Here is a 12,034-nt window from a genome sequence, read left to right as displayed (position 1 = left end):
CTATTCCACTATTCCCCCATTTCCGTCATCAATAACCACTAACTGATTTCCTTTACTATTTATCTTAGGCTCAGGTGGGCTGCAGTCTCACGGGAAATGTCTTTTTTCCATTTTTAATCATTCACAAAATCTGTGCAATTTTTGTATTTCATATAAGACACGCCATACTGTACATGAAAGAACCTGAATTATAGGATAAGGGCCCCTGACACTTATTAGGGGGTCTTAATTCAGACCTGATCGCAGTTGTGCGAAATCGCACAGCAGGTGATTATCGAATGACTACGCATGCGTATGCACCGCAATGCGCAGGCACAAGCCCAAACAGCTACAGGATGGTGCAGAAATTTCGATCACTAGGCGTAAGCAAGGTGATTGACAGGAAGCGGGCGTTTGTGGGTGGTAACTGTCTATTTTCTGGGAGTGTCAGGGAAAACGCAGGCATTCCCAAGTGTTTTCTGGGAGGGTGTGTGATGTCAGCTCCGGCCCCGATCAGCCTGTGTGTATCACACTGTAGGAGTAAGTCCTGGGCTACGCACAGACTGGAAAATCATTCGATGGTGAGTGAGTTGCAAACGGATTTGCAGATGCCCGCTGTCTGGCGGAGTTTTCGCACGGCGTACACATGCAAACGCACACTTTCAGGGGGGGGGGTTTCACTCTCTATGGGCTGTGGCTATCTGATCGCAGACCTCTGCAAAAACAGTGGGAGCGATCAGGTCAGACTTAGGCCATACTTGCCGACTTTATGGCTGCTCTCTCCGGGAGAGAGCAGTCGGTCGGCTCAGCAGGGGGGCGGGCTGCGCCGTGCCGTGCAGAGGGGGGCGGGCCAGAGGCAGAACGGGGGAGTGGTGCAGGTGGGGCGGGGGCGTGGCTGCAGGATCACGTCATGTAAGCCACGCCCCACTGTGTAATGCCGCTATTACTGGCATTTTACAGCAGGGTGTGTGGCTATGATGACGCGATTCAACAAGAATCGCGTCATCGCCTGCCCGGACTGCCCACTTTACTCGCTCAGTGGGCGGCCGGGCAGGGGGGGACCACTGAAATCAGGAGACTTGCTTGCTCTTCCGGGGAGCCAGGAGGGTCACCCGATTTTCGGGAGCCTCCCGGCCATTTCGGGAGAGTAGGCAAGTATGACTTAGGCCCAGTGTTTCTCTAGATCGTAAGTGAGCAACATACATAAAAACATGATCTGTATTGATGCCTGTAGCACCTGTGGCCCGTTGCTGAGGTTTCTCTTTCCCCTGCCATCTCTGTCTCTCACCCTCTTCCCCCGTGTCTCCCTCTCTCCTTCTCTTATCCTGTCTCTCTCTCTGCCATGGAATGATTGGGGACTACCTGCTGTAGAGCCACCTAAGTATATCCTGCGTGGCATCTGCCTCATTCTTTAGTTAGCTGACATTGCTAAAGAGAACACACCTCTATTTTTCTTCCATCACAGTGAGCCTGAAGCACTTATCCGATGATTTTTTTTTTTTGCTGGTCTACTAGGTAACATATTTTGTCTGTACAAAATACTGAGGTCAAGATCTCAGCATCTTCAGGGGGTAAAAGTTTGGACAGGAGAAGATTGCAGGATCTGAGGCGTCTTCCCTGCTTCCAGAAAAGGAATTCATGTTCCCTTCATGGTGCAGCCTGTATCACGTACTGATATCTGTACCTGGAGAGGATTACTACTAGATGCCAGTCTCCTGCAGCATCTGGTAGAAGTGCTAACGGATTCTTAGAATGGTTTTACTGTAAACTAATCCTAGAGGTAATGAGTGGAAGCTGTAATGGTTCATATTACACCAGTATCTCCGCGCTCTCTGTTTGTCGTCAGCCAGTAATATCAGGATACTAAGACCCAGGCTTTAGGGACCGTCTGGGCAGTTTGCACTGATAACTCTGTATAAATGTAGAAAATAAGCAGATGTTTCGCCATTACATGAATTAGGCACAATGCAGCGCAGGAAGAAGATGGAAGCAAAGCAGACGTCTTCCGCAGCAGCTGGAGCAGGATTCCTGATTAATATAATTTTATTTTCCCCAGCTTGTTTTTGTCATTTCTGTGTCTCATATTTCCAATGACGTCCAGATACCACTTTATAGCCTCCCAAATTGCCGTCTTTTCCTCACGGATTAGGGAATAACGTAGTGAGAGCTGCAATATTCATATATTGTGGTGTTCAGTAACAATGGACATGATAATAATAATAATATGGGGCCACCATGTCCCTGTTTTCTGCAACGATCACCTTCGCCGCCCTGAAACTACTGCAGCTTGTCAGGTTGTGTCTGACAGGATGATGTGACCGGAGCCACAGCAACACTGTGGTACAGGTGGCAGCCATCTTGGGTAAGGATTGAAGCCTCCCTAAAGGAGCCAGTATGGAATCGGCGCAGTAGTGCTCTCCAGCTTCAATATTTCAAACAGGGAGAAAGGGGAGAGATATAAAGGGGGGAGAGGTACGAATGCTGGGAGGGAGTGGAAGGAGGAAAATGAAGTAGAAGCAAAAGATAATGAGGGGGCACATCCAATTACCCATAGGGTAAACTCTATGGGCGGGATGTACTAATGTACATCGCCGTCCTGCGCCACGATGCTGATCGCATATGTACTAACATATGCGATCAGCATTGCGGAGGACAGCTCTTCCGATAAGAGCTGTCCTCCGCGATGCACAGCGGCAGCCTGACTTCCGGGATTCGGCCCCAGGAGTCAGTCTGCACATGCGCGGGGTGACGGGGGCGGCCGCAGGGCATGCTGGGAGGAATCCGATCGGATCCCTCACACAGCGCCGTGGAGAGAAGCCCATAGGCTTCTATGGACTATCGCCAGCTAAAGCTGGCGAACCCCGCCGCGGCGCTGATCTGGCAGCCGGGGGATAGTACATCAGGAAAATGCGGTAAACAGGGGATTTACCGCATTTTCCGCTTAGTACATCACGCCCCATGTCTGCAGCTCTGCCCTGAGCTATTCAATTGGTGCTACTTCTCCGCGCGGTAAGCCACAGAGGGGCACCAGAAAAAACTCTGTACATGTGACTTTACACGCCTGTTAGGGAGCGCAGTTTTTGTATCTAGTACAGATGCTCCTCACTTAACGACCGAGTTCCGTTCCTACGACTAAGTCATTAAATGCTCTAATTGGATACAAATTGATCTAGACCATAGGTCCTTAAACTCTGTCCTCAGGACCCCACACAGTTCATATTTACCAGGTCTGCTCACAGAACCGTGTTCACCATATGTGGAGAAACGATCCGAGTACATCACAGCCCCTGATACAGAGGGGAAAGGTTAGGAAATATGTTAATTGGTGCAGGGTGGCCGCCCAGGGTGCAGCTGCTTGAGGGCGTGGCTGGAGTCACCCCACTCCTGCCCACTGCCCGCACCACACTGGCCGCCTCGCCCCCAGTGGCGGATTCCGAAAGTAGGGGGCATGGACTCGCGGGAAGTGCCGCGATCACGGGCCATGCCGCCATTTTTGCCGCTGTGGGGGGGTACGCAGAGCACTCTGTGAGCTGCTGTCATGACCCGGTGAATAGTCTATTCACTGCTGCTCTGCAGCGGGTTAGAGAGGGACAGTTGGGAGGTATACTGCCGCGGCCGGACCCAGGATACAGAGCTGGTGGCTGGTGAGTGACGAGACACACACACACTCTCTCTGTTTCTCTCTATATAGAGGGTCTCTACCTGGCGCAATGTGCTTAAGGGGCTCTACAAGGCGCAACGTGTATAAGGGGCTCTACCTGGTGCAACATGCGTAAGGGGCTCTACATGGCGCAACGTGCGTTATGTATGTAAATGGCTCTAAAATAGATTAATGTGTATAAGAGTTACTACTGTGCGGTGTAACATGGCTGACGGACACTACTGTGCGGTGTAATGTAATTGTCGGACAGTACTGTGCGGTGTTACATGACTAACGGACACTACTGTGCGGTGTAATGTAATTGACGGACACTACTGTGCGGTGTAATGTGACTGACGGACACTGCTGTGCTATCTAATTTTGTTGCGTGCCTCCGGCGCACACTTGCCTGTTTTCAAAGGAAACGTTTGCTCTGGGCGCCACAAGGTCTAGGCCCTGAGTATATTTTATTGGAATTTGTATGCATTCGCTTCTATATAAGCTCATTAATGGAAGATTGTGCATCTCCTGCCCATATGTCTGAACCATTTCTCTGCACCCATTGACGTCAGTCTCCCAGTTAGACTTGTGAAGTCTTGTATTTGTTTGCACTGGAAATCAGCATTGTATGGTACAGAGAGGATACTTGTCCCCCATACTGATAATAGCTGTAACAATGGTACAAAGCAGCTAATGGCTGGCGGATTTTTCTTAGCAGAAGCCTGCAGGAAATGAAGTGGAAAGATGAAAAGCTGCTGATGGGAAACGGTGGGGATCTCGGATTGTTGGAAATATCCCCTCGTTGATCAGATGATTTAGGAATATACTGTAACATCTCCTTCATTCGGTGGAGAAAGGCACTGGACAGGTCACCGAGTCAGACTCGGCACCACAAGGCTGGCAGAGAGCTGATGTGGTGCCAACCATTACATGAAGGGAATCGTACCAGAACCAGGAGATTCTGGGCCGGTGAGTCTGACGCCTGTAGCGGGCACAGTATTTGGGTGGACTATTATATTAACAGGTGTCAGCATGAACCCATGAAGAACCGTCCATGCCAATCGTTTGTCTGAGGAGGTAAGTCTCTACCTGGACATCGTTAGCACAGTGGATGTGATGCAAGTCACGTGAGACCCCAGATAGGCAACTGGATGAAGGCTAGAAGACAAAGGGTATCTATAAGCGGATTTTATTCAGGGTGGATCCTTTAGGAGTCATGTATGGATGGTGTAATGGTTAGCAGTACTGCCTCACAGCACTGAGGTCTTGGGTTCAATTTCACCATGCCCATATGGAGTTTGCATGTTCTCACTATGGTGTGGAGTTTATATGTTCTCTCGGGCTTGTGCCGGTTTCCTTCTTATAATCGAAAAATATACTGGTAGGTTATTTGGCTCCCAACAAAATTAACCCTAGTGTGAATGTGTTTAGGGCAGACTAGATGGGCCAAGTGGTTCTTATATGCTGTCAAAACTCTGAGTCTATGATGTACCAGAAGAGTCTTAAAGTCGCACTTTAACCTTTTTATTAATAACCTTGTACATGTCCCAGAGAGACTGTGTAATTGCTGAAGACACGTAGGCTATGGACACACTCGCATTTAACTTCTATATTTTAAAAGCGCATATAATGCCTGTAAATGGGTGTGAAAATAAAGCTGCATATTTGCACGTAACGTGTGCTGGTCTGCAGTGCGTGCTCTGTAACACTTCTTATTCAGAATCCAAGTGCCAGAGGCACATCTGCGCAGTATTTATCATAGTGACAGTGCATTATAAGCGCAAATGAGCGAAAGTGTGTTTCCACGTGCAATTACATACGTGAACACAATAAAGTTCACAAGTGTTTTTATGTATGTGCTTTCACATGTCTAAACAGAAAGTACAAACACCAATATGTGCACAAATTACACTACGCAGGGTTATTCCCGCAGAACAGGAGAGTAACTTGTTGCAGAATGATTGGCCGTGAAATTGTAGATTACATCTAATGTAGAAACAAATAAGCCTGGGGGCTAGCTGGTTATAAAAGTGCTACATGTACTTACACAATGAATGCAGTGGAATTGGGGAAAGCTCCAATGAAAAAAGGACTAGGGAATACAGAAGGATGCAGCACTCAGTGTTGGGCGGCAGCGCAAATGTGAATACAATCCTAGGATATGGTATAAACCTATTATCGCCATTGTCATTAGTTAGACCATGCCTTGAATATGTTGCACATTTTTCATTTTAAGAAGGACATAGAAGAACGGCAGAGCTGTGAGAGGTGGGCAACATCATAAAAAAGGGGGTGGCATTGCTAAAATTACACAGGGAGGTTGGAATAACTAGATTTACTTACCTTGGGGTAAAAACCTGTACATGAGAGGTCACCTGTTATGTATGAATATATCATGGGGTTTATTACAAACATTTGTCTAATGAGCTTTTCATACAAAGAGGTCTATTTACTAAGCCTTGGATGCAGATAAAGTACCAGCCAATCAGCTCATAACTGTCATTTTTCAAAAACAGCCTGTAACATGACAGTTAGGAGCTGATTGGCTGGTACTGTATCTCCAGAAACTTTATCTCCATCCAAGGCTTAGTAAATAGACCCCTCAGGATCATAGTGAGGACAGAAGGGATCATGAGTTGTGAATAGAAGAGGCTATTGGCATAGGGAGGCATACCTCCCAACTTTTGATCCTAAAGGGGTGGGACACTCGAGTCCCGGAAAGGGGCGTGACCTCGGGTGGGACGGGCATGGTCAAAGCCGAGTGGGCGTGGGCGCACGCCGGGGACCCGCTTTCCATCGTTTTGGGGGGGGTGCCCAGTGTTCCCTGAGCAGCTGGGCAGCCTCCATCTCACTCCCCACACTAAATAGATGATCTATTCACAGATCACTCGCTGCAGAGCAGAGGAGTGGTTGATCAAAGCCTCCCCCAACTGCAACCCAGCCCGCTGACACTGCTGCCCGCGGGAGGGACAGCGGGACAGTGTCCGAATAGCGGGACTGTCCCACTGGAATCGAGACAGTTGGGAGGTATGGGGAGGGGATCTCTACTGTAAGGGGGGTAACACGTGACATTCCTGAGTTCATGTAGTGGTGGTGGCCAGTGGCGTCACAAAGTGGGTGTGGTGGGTATGGCCCGCACCCGGGTGTCATCCGCCGAGGCTTACACCAAAGTGCCGGCTCCTGCTCAGTGACAGGAGCCGGGTGCTGCACTGTAACATTACGTACAGCAGCCCAGCTCCTGTCACCATGTAGGAGCTGGCACTGTAGACACGCTAGTCTCCGGGGGCAGGCCGCAACTCCCGGACCCCCGGACTGATGAAAATGCTTAGCCACGCCCCCTCCCGCGGGTCGCCCCGCTGAGCCATGCCCCTCCCATGAAGCCACGCCCCCTTTGCTGCCGCACCGGGTACAGAAGAGGTGAGTGACGCCTCTGGTGGTGGCACAGTTACCAGCACAATTCCAGTTTCCTGTAGGGATGGCCATCGGTGGGGTGTCCATCGATGGTACACAATCCATCAATGCTGATCCATCGATGGTTTGCACAACTCGATGGCCACCACTGAAAGGTGCTGACTGGTCCGCGGACCAATAAAAAAACAGGGGTAGGGCTTAGCGGGTGTTGGGGGCAGAGCTATGCTCCGTGTCCCGGCACCACATGAAAAAAAAAAGAAAAAGTATTTGGTTATACCTTTCCATCGATGGAGGGAAACCATCTGGTGCTCCCCCATCGATGGCAAAAGTATTCTGCATCGCCCATAAACCATCGATGATTTTGAATCATCGATAGTCGATGGCCATCCCTAGTTTTCTGGAAGAAAGGCATTTTATCGTGATAGCCATGGCAGGACATCCTGGGGGAGACTGACACAGGGAATGTATAATCCACTTGTCAATTGTAGGGCCAAGGAATTGTTCCCCTGTGTGAGGCCAAATTGGTTGGGTTTTAATCAAATCAATCAATCAATCAATCAATGTAGTTAGAAATTATTATTAGAATTGTAACCAGTGCTATAAGGAATAATGAAAGGCTTAACTCTATCATGTAACTGAGTGGCTGATTTATCAACTAGTTTTAAAACTCGTTGTGTATAAAACTCGTTGTGTACGATAAAACTCATGTGTATGATAAATCTCGTTGTGTATGATAAAACTCATGTGTATGATAAAACTCATGTGTATGATAAATCTCGTTGTGTATGATAAAACTCATGTGTATGATAAATCTCGTTGTGTATGATAAAACTCATGTGTATGATAAAACTCGTTGTGTATGATAAAACTCGTTGATAACTCCCTGTGTGTTTATAATACAAGCTTTTATAGTACAGTGGGGCATATGTATTAACCTGGAGAAGGCATAAGGAAGTGATAAACCAGTGATATGTGCAAGGTGATAAAGGCACCAGCCAATCAGATCCTAACTGTTCATTTACATATTGGAGCTGATTGGCTGGTGCCTTTATCACCTTGCACATATCACTGGTTTATCACTTCCTTATGCCTTCTCCAGGTTAATACATATGCCCCATTGTGTGTAGTTGGCTATTGTGGGTCCATGGAAGTTGGTCCTACTTCATATTTGCCAACAGTCCTGAATTTCTGGTTGTGAATGATGACACATTTGGGGTGTGGTTAGGGGGAAATGGGGCGTGGCTGTGGGTAGGTTGTGCGACCTGCTGCATCGATGTACAAGTTTATTTATTGTAATTCATGCAAATGGCATCAGGAGTAAAATATGGTGCACCCAACAGTCCCTTCCATCTTCAGACAGGCCGTACGTTAGTTATTTATGACATTGTCAGATTATGTCTAATATAATTCTAATATATATATATATATATATAATATATGACCTATGGTGCCTGGCTAATTATACAGGTGAGGTTTGGTGCCCATCTGTTTATACCCAACCCAGCCACCTCTTCCACAGGTATAAAAAGTCGTCAGGTATAAAAGGCTGAAGTGGTTCATTCATGATGTCGCCCAATTGGCTATCGGCCTAGACACTGTCTATCATCTAGATACCACATCCAATGCCTCTCTGTACTGTGTGTGACACCTGCCAATCGCCTCTTGTGGTTAATTAAAAAAGGTAGAAACTGTAATTAGTATTATTATTACTATCCCCTCTCCTCTCTGATACATCTTTGTATAGATAGAATAGACTTTGTTAGCATCAGCAGATAGCAGTGATAAATCCTCATCTGAGCAGCCAGCTATTGCTGTGACACATAATCATTCATCCTGATGGTAATAGAATGCATTATGCCTGTCTGCATTGGCTCTGTACTCAGTCCTGATATTAGCAACCTCTCATTCCCCCCCCCCCTCCCTGACTTTATCTACCCCCATTTCTGCAGTAATCAGGTTGCCTCTCCCTAGTGATCCGGCACTGGCTGGGCTGACACGCAGGGTGGGTGCCCGAGGCAGAATACTTCTATTATTTCTTTCTTAATGGCACCTCTCCAACTCTCCACATTCATTCGGAGCCTGCGGAGCTTTGGGTCAGGACAGCGCGGCTCTGCATGCGGACGGAACCTGCAGGTACTTCTGTTGTGTCTGGGAGAGAAGATCTTACAGTACATTTGTGTTCTTAGAATTATGTTGTGCTGCAGATATTGATTTTACGTTGTTTTATCCGTCGTATGTAAAGTTCCCAGTGATGGGGAAAATGTATTTAGGAAAGAGATATGGATTTTACAAGATATATTCCAGTAATTCCTTAATGTATTCCCAAGTAAGGACTGCGTATGTGTATGTGACTGCAGGAAGTAAGATGTTATATACAGTATCCAGGTTAGGGGATATACCTGGTGTGTAAAAGTGAGATGCTCTGCAGCATGGTAGACTGGCATTGCAGGAGGTAAAACACATGCTTATCCTTGCAGCTTCATCCAGGAATTTATGATTTTTTTTTAATCTGTGCAAAATTGGGTTTTGTAGCATTTTATATTTATTTGGACTAAACAGGTTTTTTTTCCAGGACCAGCCTAAGGGGCCCCATACACTACAGCGACATGTCGGACCCTTGTGTCGCATACGATTTCCCTTGAACCGCCCGGCAGGATTGCATATGATACATCGTATGCGGTCCTTTTGCATACGATGTATCGTATGTGATCCCAGCCATGCCATGCAGCACTAACGATCTAGGGGCTCCGATCCGATGCTCACGGGACCACGCATCGGATCGAATCGGATGTACGGTAAAACACATCCGATTTGCCACTTTTCATCCGATTTATCGGGACGAAAGGTTGAAATCGGACATTATCGTTATAGTGTATGGAGCCCTTTAGTCCTGATAGAGCTAAATATACAACATTGTAAAGTGCAACCTGCTAACCTTTCTCATTACCTAGGATGTTATTTTCCTCCTTTAGGGCAGTGGGGTATGCAGGGAAGGGGGGTTCTGAGCACCCAGAAATAGCAAACATGAGAGTGGACACAGTATTATTAAGCCTCGCCCTTTGAGGCAAAGTGCTGTGATTCGTGGGTCAATGGGGAGGGGGCGGAGCCAATATGAAACTATTCCATTAGATGTGCCTCACTTTGGCCCCGCCTCTTCCTGATTGACCAGTGAATCGCAGGATTTTGCAGCTTGGGGGAGGGGCCTAAATACATGGTGCCTCTTTTCCAGCTTGCAATGCCGTCCTGCTCTACGCTGTAGCTGTCTTCAAAGCCTGGGGAGCCCCCTGAGAGAGGGTATCCGGACTATAGATCTGCACTAAAAAAGGTCTACAGTCAATAGGTCTACCACTAATAACACTCCACAGGGACTGGCTCCTGTCTGAGCCCCTGTCCCTGCGGGTGTCCTTTATTACATCCTGGCAATCATTCATATCTTATTGCTGCAGCCTCACACTCCCAAAGCTGCGTACATGGAAACGCACGGGCTACAGAATGTGCGGAAGATATGTAGTAAATCCAGTGCACTTACCCCGGCAAAGAACATGACAAAAACCGATCCAGATACCATCGATGTGCTGGTAGCTGAAATCAGAGGTGACTGAATGGATTCCATCGTGAGCTGGCTATAAGGAGCCTGTGACTATGGGGCCGCTGGCAGAGCTGTGTACCCACATTGACATAAGCCCCCCATTAATAGATCCCAAAGTGTTTAGATTCCTGAGCTTAAAATACATCTTATCTAAATTACGTATTTGCAGCTCTTGAAGTCATTCCATAAGTTGAATGAATGTAATTGCTGTGTGAACGACTTTATATAAAGCATCGTAATAAATCTGAGGTTTGTTTTGCATTGCCCAGGAGGAGGGCAGAAGCTAGAGACTTTGCCCTGGGAATGTGCAGCCTGCACCCCAGGGAGACCTCACGCAATCCTAATATGTGTTACTTCTCAGGAAACGTTGCGGCACAGCTGAGATCAGATTATTAGCTGTGTTGCGCTGAAAGCTCCGGTTCTCCCTCCTGGCTGCCGGGACAGTGTGAGGAATGGTCTTTAGGGGTCTATTTACTAAGCCGTGGATGGAGATAAAATACCAACCAATCAGCTCCTAACTGACATGTCACAGGCTGGGTTTAAAAAAATGACAGTTAGTAGCTGATTGGCTGATACTTTATCTCCATCCGAGGCTTAGTAAATAGACCCAGTGGGTATGGGGCTATTTTCTAGGAACAATATATTTGTCATTTGTTTCTTTTTAGTAAAGTCTGTGCTTTTTGAGACATATTTATTGTAAAATGTGCCTGCCCCTGAATATTAAGGATACTTTCCGACGCAAATGGAGGCAATTAGAATTATTATTTTGCTGGAATGTAGCCCTAAGAGTCCGGCCTGACAAACGGGAAGAAGTTAAGTGATTGCGGGTTCTATTTACTAAGCATTGGACAGTGATAAAGTGGATGGAGGTAAACTACCAACTAATCAGCTCCTAACTGTCATTTTTCAAACACAGAATGTGACATGGCAGTTAGGAGCTGATTGGCTGGTACTCTATCTCCATTTCATCTCTCTCCAAGGCTTAATAGAAAATAAGTAATCCTTGATGACTTTACGTCTGCCTACGGACCCCTTTGCGGCTACTGCACACCAGCGGTTTTCAAGCTGTGCGTGCACAGTGTGAAAACTACCCTCCTGCAGCCCACCGGAGAGGTGACGTTTGAACAGCGCCGTATGGATCTTGCCACTTTGCAGAAGTACTTAAGTGCAATTCCTATGAAAGAGCGGATAGGTTTTCATTATTTATTTATTAACAGTTTCTTAGCGCAGCATATTCCGCTGCACTTTTATTTGGCACCTTGATGTACCTGGCGAGGAAAGTCGAGGGGTACAGACCCCGGGAGTTATTCCCTGCACACCAAGGGGTCAATTTACTAAAGCTTCTAACAATGAAATGAAGTGATGTTGCCCATAGCAACCAACCAGATTATCTCTATCATTTCTTTATTGCATCC

General features: G+C 47.1%; 1 protein-coding gene across 5 annotated transcripts in view; it reads left to right on the top strand.

Annotated features, from left to right (window-relative positions):
- P2RY6 (pyrimidinergic receptor P2Y6) overlaps nt 1–12,034 on the top strand; it is a 135,104-nt gene that overhangs the window by 108,491 nt on the left and 14,579 nt on the right. The window contains exon 1 of one of the 5 annotated variants that reach the window (XM_063951209.1): nt 9,067–9,163. The exons of the other annotated variants lie outside the window; for them this stretch is intronic. The gene's annotated coding sequence lies outside the window, so the exon portion shown is untranslated. Of the gene's footprint in view, nt 1–9,066; nt 9,164–12,034 lie in introns of those variants that run through there. 5 annotated transcript variants of the gene reach the window in all.

Source organism: Pseudophryne corroboree, chromosome 2, assembly GCF_028390025.1.
Source record: "Pseudophryne corroboree isolate aPseCor3 chromosome 2, aPseCor3.hap2, whole genome shotgun sequence".
Lineage (NCBI taxonomy): Eukaryota > Metazoa > Chordata > Amphibia > Anura > Myobatrachidae > Pseudophryne > Pseudophryne corroboree.
The sequence above is the reverse complement of the archived record's forward strand: the minus strand, read 5'-3'. Positions and strand labels throughout refer to the sequence as shown.